We start from the raw sequence: 8,001 nt of genomic DNA on the forward strand, positions 1-8,001 counted from the left end.
ATTGCTCAGTCACTTCTAAAACTGAGCTTTCATAAGGTCCTCTTTATCCATTGGTCTCAAAGCTCTTTCCAAAGGTGAGTAGGTATCTGCTATCTCTGCTTTATAGATAAGAAGTTCCAGCACAGATTGTGACTTGCTAAAGACTTTGTGAATTCATCCTTTGCACTATCTGCTAGGCTATGCTAATATTGCGCCATCTGACCCATGACAGTCCTGGGACATGGTCTACAGTGGAGATAGTGTACAACTGTTATTCCAGGTCAATTTTTCCACGGTCTACAGTGGAGATAGTGTACAACTGTTGTTCCAGGTCAATTTTTCCACACTAAGTTTGTTTCTATGGGCATTCCTAATGTGGAGTAAGGTAAGCAACCATGTTCTCTTAAAAGGGGGAAGACTTGCTGTGGTTCATCTCCATCTGTTTTTACCTGTTTTGTCTATCCATTCTTATCCCATGGCAAGTGGAAGTTAAATTGGGGCAGCTTAACTGATAATGAAATAGTGTTAAATTACCTTGCCGTAAGAGCAGATGGATGAAACGGGTAAAATGAATCGGGTGACAAACTTGCAAGTGGTTAGGCCCTTTCCCTCCCTTCCAGGTTGTAATGGTTTCTTTCTATGCCCTAAGAATGTAGGAAAACCTACTCCACATTTCTGATTTTACATCTAACTTATTTTGCAGCACAAGGGCCAACAGCCTAATTTAGCTAGTAAAAATAATGAAATTGCTCATCACTAGTCTGTTCAGCTATGGGACAGGGCTTGAAGTCACCTCATAATGTAGACAGAACATTGTTGTCTTAGTAGGACTACAGTCATAAACACCTGGAAAAATCTATCTCCAAAACATTGTATACTGAGCTGCTCCCATGATTAAGTTCATATGGAACTTTAATTTTCCGTATTGCTGTTACCACAGTTGTTCTCCAGTTTCCATTTGGCCACTGGTCAGCATTACTTAGTTTTCTTTTGCCTGTAATATATCTGCTTTGGTATCTATCTGTTCTTGTTTCAACCACAGCTTATATGAAGCATTTTTTATGTCTTATGCTGCTGTAGCCAAACTTCTATTGACATTTTTAATTTTCCCAGAATTGATCCTTTTCCTGTTTTAAAGGTGTTGGCTTTAACCGTATGTTTTTTAACTTGCAAAAGTTTTATCTATTTTTTAATGTGACTGGAACTATTTGGTACCAGACAATCACTGGGTCAATATCCTGTGTCTCTACTTGTACAGCAACCTTCCTAAATAAAGTATAGTAGTATATAAAATGCTGATTTTGTATTTTTGTTTATCCATGAAAGTCCAAGGAAATAAAACTAAGACTTAATCATTTTTGTTTGATATTGTGACACTTAATTTCTCTAGGAGGCAACTTGTTTTGAACACGCTGCAAAATAGCACCGGCATGATTGGCAAAGAGGAATTTCAGAACTGAAAATACCACAGAAACACCAGTATTGAAATAGTTTTGAGGCTACCGATACAGAAGGTTTGAACTGACTTAAACTTGGCTGAGTTGTGAGCTGATTTTTAGGCAGTAAGGTTCAGAAGGAAATGGACCTAAAGAAATGCACCTCTGTTGCAGGTGGCCCATTATAATGGCCATGGCAGAGAAGGAACCATCTTGAGAACAAAAGGCCATGTGGTTAAAGTCACCTGAGGCTTAGAGATGATATTAGTTCACAGATGTCAAATACCTCCACTCCTAGATACCTTAGTTCTGTAATTTGGTTATTCACTCGTTGTTTTGATAAAGTTACATGGAAGTAACTACTAGAACTGGTGGATACCAATTGCCTTGATGTCACATGGAAATGACCTCCTTTGTGCCTGACCCATATCTTATGACTTGAATTCAGACAAAAAGACTAGTCTTTTACCTGCTGCCCTATGCTACTTTTATTATGGTTCCAGGAACTGTTTTTAATCTTCCTGGTTCAGTAGCAAATTGAAATATTTTAGTTTGGATTGAATGGAATTTAAATAGGTTTCTTCCTCCTCTCCCACACAGCAAAACAGATGATGACACTTCTTGTGCTTTTGTTTGGTGTCAAAACACTTAAATCTCTATCACTACTGAATTAACAAGGGGCTTGACTGACAACTGGTGGTAGCGTCATTCATCTCTATCCAGTAGTTTGGCAAGTGGAGCACACTGGGAGACCTGGATTTAATTCTGTCTTCTGCCTGAGGAAATATGAACCTATATCTCCCAGGAAAATATCCTAACCACCAGCCTGTTGGGTACTCCAGGGTATGATGTCTGCTGTTGGCACTGTTCCACTACACTAACATCCAATTAACAGTCACTGGACAGGGATTGGAAACTGTGTAGAGCTCTTCTTCAGTTGAATGTCCTAACTACCCAGGCAGAGAATCATGGGTATCTCAATGACTGTCTGGAACAAAGCAGAACAGTTTTGAGAGCCTGAAGGAGGATCTCCTCCAGAATACCTTTATAGACTGGTAATTAGGACACTCACTTGAGAGAGGGGAAATAGAAGTCCGTTTTTTTTTATGCCCGAATCAAACTCCCACCTTTATGGGACATGGACAGCCCTTACCTACCCCAGAATATTTCATTGCTTGGTGTTTTTTTTTTTTTGTTTTTTTTTTAACTTATCCCCTTGGCATGGTAGGGAACAGAAATGAGGTAACCCATATCCTAGGTGAATGCTGTAATCACTCATAAGGTGGAGGTGATGCCCCTTCACTTTAGGGGACTAGATTCACTAAAGTCTTCTCAGTTGAAACTATTTAGCAAGCCTGAGTTTAATTCACAAATAGTTTCGGAAAAATGTATTCCCCTTCCCCTCCATTTCTCTCCCCTCCCCCCTCCTCCCCGCCCCCAGTGAACATACTATTGGCTAATAAAATGTTTTGCTGAACTCTACCCATGTCTCTAGTCAAAGAACTTGTGACATCTGTAAGGGTGCCAAATGGTGACTTCCAACAGCATTATAAGGATTACTGGAGTTTTAACCTCAGTGGTTGTTCGTAAAGCATCTGGATTGCCATGTTTTAGTTGGACAAACTGTTCAGGCACAGAATAACCTTTGGCCAGGACATCTTGTAGACTTGGAGTGCCAGTGTCACTTGATTGGGGTTTTTTTTTTTATGAGCCAGAAATGGCTATACCACGCTTTCTTTGGAAGTGTTCCTGGCAAGTCATTGTTCCTTCGTGAGACCCCAAGTGAAGATCAAGGGCACTCATTAATCTTCTGGTAACTCTTTGAATTGTACAGTGATTTAATATAGACAGGCCAAGTTCCTGCCACCCCAAACCCCTTTTTATATTGTTTAATAGGTCAAGCATTTAAATAGTTTCATGCAGAGATGGATAGAAATCCCAGGAAGGGTTGCTGTCAAGAACTGCAGGTGTGGGAGCAAACTTGGCTCAAAATGCCAGTGCTTGGACTTCTGGGAGTTGTGTGCAGGTTACTGGTTTAAAGTTTTACTTTTCTTGAGATCCTGTTCATCTTGGCTGCTGGTCTCTCCAGTAGCCTTTCCTAAAGCTGCTTTTTCTACATGAAATACAAGACAGTTTTGGTAAAAGACTCGATTGGCGATTATTGGCCATTGCTTTGTTGCAGGTTTAATTTGTACATGGTGTGCCTTTTCGAGGAAGCAGCAAGGATTTTTACCCATCTCTTGGTCCTGTCTGATTTCTACTGTGTGTATTCCCCTGCTGCACTGGGTTTGCTATATCTTTTAAACCTCTTATCTAGGCCTTTTAAATGATTTCTCTGTCTCTCTTTGACACTAAGCTTCAGGAACACTGGGTAGTGCTCCTGTTTGGACCTGCTGATCACTTGTGGCTAATGCACAGTGCTGAGCATGCTGCCCTGGCTAGCAGGGTGGAATACCACCTGGTAGACTGTCCATCTCATTGATCTTCTACCTTCCCTGTGTTCCCTTTGGTAGTACACCAGAATGACTGAGGATTCCTTCCTCTCATGCGCTTCTTAAGATCATGAGCATGAGTCCTTGGAGTCTAACCCTTCTCTTTCAGTGTCTCCCTTAGCAGCCATCTCCTTTTGGGACCACCTGTGTGTGGAAAAATATAAGAAAGCAGCAGCCTTCTGAAACTGAGAAAATGGTTTTAGAAAAAGTAGTAGTTTTTATTTGGGTGGTTCAGTGGTAGAATCCTTGTCTGCCACACAGGAGATCTGGGTTCAATTCCCTGACACCTATACAGCTACAGCCACGGGGCCACTAAACATCTGGACTCAGTCTGGTCTTTAGATTCTGTCTTACTGGCCTAAAGGGGGCATGACGGTCTAGGCAGCTTTCACTCCTCCAAAATGCCTGCCCAGGCATATGCATCAAACTTCTGGGTGACTCCCGTGCATACACCGTGATCCAGGCGGATCAATGGTTGCCACCATATATAATTTTCATTTGACTTTCCAAAGCCCAGTGATGGAGGCTTCTTTACACCTAGTCACGCCTAGAGGGAAAACAACAATAAAAATTTATATATCTAGAAATAACCTTCCCTCTTTGCTCGGTCAGCCTCCAAGTCTCTCCCTGTTGCGTAGAGGAGTCTCTCTCTGGACCCTTTGCTTGACCTGCCTAATGAAGTTCTAGTTCTGAGGATAATGCGCTCTATCCAGGGTGGTTACATCACTTCTACAAGACTATTTAGTCAAGAATACCACCAAGAGAAAGTGCTGTGCCACACTCAAGACTATTGTTCCTTCCATTTTTACCCTGGAATTTAGAGGGGTGTGACCAGAGTTATGCCACAGGACTGGAAGCTGCAGGCAGGCAATAATGCACATCTTCCCTATTTTTCCCAGCTCTGCCTCTACAACTGTTTCATCTGCTTGTGTGTAAGGAGTGGGCCAGGGCTCTCGTTCCATCAGGATCTGTTATCAGAAGGTTTGTGAGCAAATGGAACTCCTGCCAAAGAAGAAGGCGTCTTGCAACCGCGCTGTGACAGCCGAGAGGGGCGTTTCATTAGAGAGAGTCTGCTAACAAACAGATGTCAGCGCAGCCAGACTGAGGTTTAGGCCATTTCCCATCTCCCATTCATTTGTGTTATGTTTCTTTTCCTTATTGGAAAAATTTTGACTCTGTGCCAAGCATTTGACAGTGAAGTATTTCAAAGATCCCCAGCATAGCATCTCGACTTGTGTTTCTTCTTGCTGTCTATTCACTTACTCCAGAGAAGCTGCCAGCTGTTTCTTTTGTGTGAGCCTTCCTTCTTGGCTCATTTGAGATTAACCTGTTTTGTTCCTACCCCTGTCTCTTATTTAGCTTGGGGGTCTATATTTCTCTGTCAGCTGGAGTCCTTTTGTAAGGAGAGTTCTGTCTTCCAAAGTGTTCTCCATCTCTGCAGTGCAACCTGTCTTTGCATGTCCATGAGGAATGCCTGTGGCCTTACAATCCAAATAGGTGCATGGGCAGCTTTCCAGGGAGCTGGTCGATGCACCAATTTTTGCATATAAACTAACCAATCTGGAAGAATGAACAAAAACTGCTTGTTTCCAGTTTCACCAGTAACTAAATCCCTGGGAGCCAGCTATTGGATCAGCTGCACACAATTTTCACTGAAGCCAGTAGTATCAGGCACCTGTAGTTTTCTCCTGAGCAGTCTATAAGGGGTGTGCAAAATGTGCCATATTCAATTTGGATTCAGCCTGAATCGGGGGACAGTGATTCAATTTGTTGATTTGGATCACTGTCCCGATTCGATTCAGTTGAATCTGAATCTAAAGATTCGATGCCAATTTGGAGAATCAGCGATTCGGCCATAGACGCAGCCTTAAATTGTTTTTTTTACAAACCTGTGGTACCAGGCATGGCTTGTGAACACTGCAATGGTGGGGCAGATGGAGTGTCCCACAGTGGCACAGGGGGGCCCCCGCGTGCTCCGCGGCAGACCCAGAAGAGGACTGGAAGTGCTTCTGGTCCACTTCTGAGTTCACTGCTGAGCGCACTGGGGACCCCCCCACGCTCCCATGGGACGCTCCATCTGCCTCACCATTGCAGCATTCACGAGCCGCGTGGTACCTTGAAGTATGGAGAAAAAACATTTAAAGCTGTGTCTATATCTGAATCATCAAATATCTCCGAATCGATTCAGTGGGTTCCGATTTGATTTGGAGAGATTAAAGGGTCTCCTGATTTGGTTCGGGTTGGGAGATTCGGCCGCTTATTCCGGCCAAATCTCTGCTGAATCAAATCAGTGACCAAAGCTTTGCATAGCCCTACTATCTGTGTTTGCAGCACCCAAGGGCTGAATTTGCTTTATCTTCCGCATAGAGGCAGTACCTCTAAATAGAACAAGGTGCCTCTAGAGCAGGGGTGGCCAACCTGCAGCTCCGGAGCCACATGCAGCTCTTCAGAAGTGAATACGCATCTCCTTGAATCTTCCATTAGGAATCTTCTCCTTAATTGATGTATTGTATACCTGGACTTAGAGAATGAGATATTTCAGATATGTAGGCTGGTTGTATATATGAAAAATCTTGCTGTGGGATCACTAGGGTTCTTTAGGGTATGTCACCAATGGATCTGTCTCATACTTAAGCATTTTTACTGTGTTAACATCTCCCTATAGTATGGGAATTCCCCCTCTTTTTCAGTCCATTAAACTGAACAATAAATCCTCAAGATCCACTCAGCATGTAAAAATGTTTGTTTTAATTTCCGTTAGCTTATGTTGGGTTTTTACAAGCTATTCATTCATGCACCTGTAAAGAGATGCTTCACCCCTTCACATAGTTTCTTCTTGCTTCTCCCTTAAATTTTCAAAAGTGAGCAGGGGGAAATTTTTGTGTGTTCAATTGGAGTCTTCTTGAAGAAGCTTGATTTGCAAAAAGTGCAGAGTGTCTTCCCTCTGAAAATCAGGACATCTCAAAAAGAGCTCAATTTGGGCACAGAAAAATCGCTAATTGATACTTCAGAAATGTTGTCTTTTGTTCTCAACATCCTTGCAAAGCAGTAGGTTGGGAGGGTTTGCCAAATTGGGGAGGAATTTCCACTGATTTCTCAGCTAAGCAAACCAGAAGGCTAGGGACAGACATTCAAAGAGCCTGAATTGGTTCAATCTTTGCAGTTTAGTCTAACCTGCAAACCTTGAACCGATTTGGAGGTGGATAGACATTCCCTTTTCATTCCAGAACTGCAGGCACATGCCTGCAGTGGCTCAGGCTAGAAACTTGGGGGGTGCTAGAGCTGTCATCTCTTCCCTTCCACACTGATTAGGGAGGAGTATAAACCCCCAACCCTGCCCGCACTGTCTCAGGCTCTTCCCTGCTCACTGCTCAAGGAGCAGGAGTGTTGCCAGATTCGGCATCTGTTGATAATACTGAACTTTTCAATCTCCCTCTCCCCGCTTCTTCATATGGTCTGCAAACCAGATCATTTCTAACAGCTTTCTCTGTCTCCTCTTGAAGACTAACAGATTGCAACCAGGAGGTTACTTGTCAGAGCAAAGTTTATCAGCCTATCAAGCTCTACAAAAGAAAACATCTCTCTCATTAGTTTCAAGCTCTTCTTATCTGCATGGTGCCATTTGCATTTGCAAGCCACTAGCTGTCTGCCTTTATTCCAGTGAAATTGGAGACCCACACAGACACCTCTCAGCAGTAGCTGGGGGGGAGGGGGACATGGCCAACTGCCGGGTCCCTGCAGTGGGGTCCCTGCTGTGGGAGAATGGCAGGAGGGGGGATCCCTGCTTGAGTAACCAAGGGGGTGGGGGACAGGGGCAGGGGGAAGCCTGGCAGCCGCTGCAGCCCCTTAGCCAGCTGGAGTAGTGATAGTGCTCTGGCTAGGAAGGAGAGGGATGGGGCCAACCCTGCCCTGCTCCAGCAGAGAGACCAGTCCAGGGCTGCGAAGCATCTGGGATTCTGGGGGACTCATAAAACCAGGAAGGGGTCTGGGACAGACATTGCATAAACCAGTTTGACCCAAATCATAAATTCATAGATGGTAGGGTTGGTAGGGACCTCAAAGTATCATCGAGTCTGACCCATGCCAGTGGCAGG

The 8,001-nt window shown here is 43.7% G+C and overlaps 1 protein-coding gene across 1 annotated transcript in view; it reads left to right on the forward strand.

Moving 5' to 3' along the window:
• The window catches only part of COL26A1 (collagen type XXVI alpha 1 chain), a 342,088-nt gene that overhangs the window by 76,131 nt on the left and 257,956 nt on the right, over nt 1–8,001 (forward strand). The window lies entirely within an intron of this gene.

The sequence above is a fragment of the Alligator sinensis genome, unplaced genomic scaffold (assembly GCF_000455745.1).
Source record: "Alligator sinensis unplaced genomic scaffold, ASM45574v1 scaffold689_1, whole genome shotgun sequence".
NCBI lineage: Eukaryota > Metazoa > Chordata > Crocodylia > Alligatoridae > Alligator > Alligator sinensis.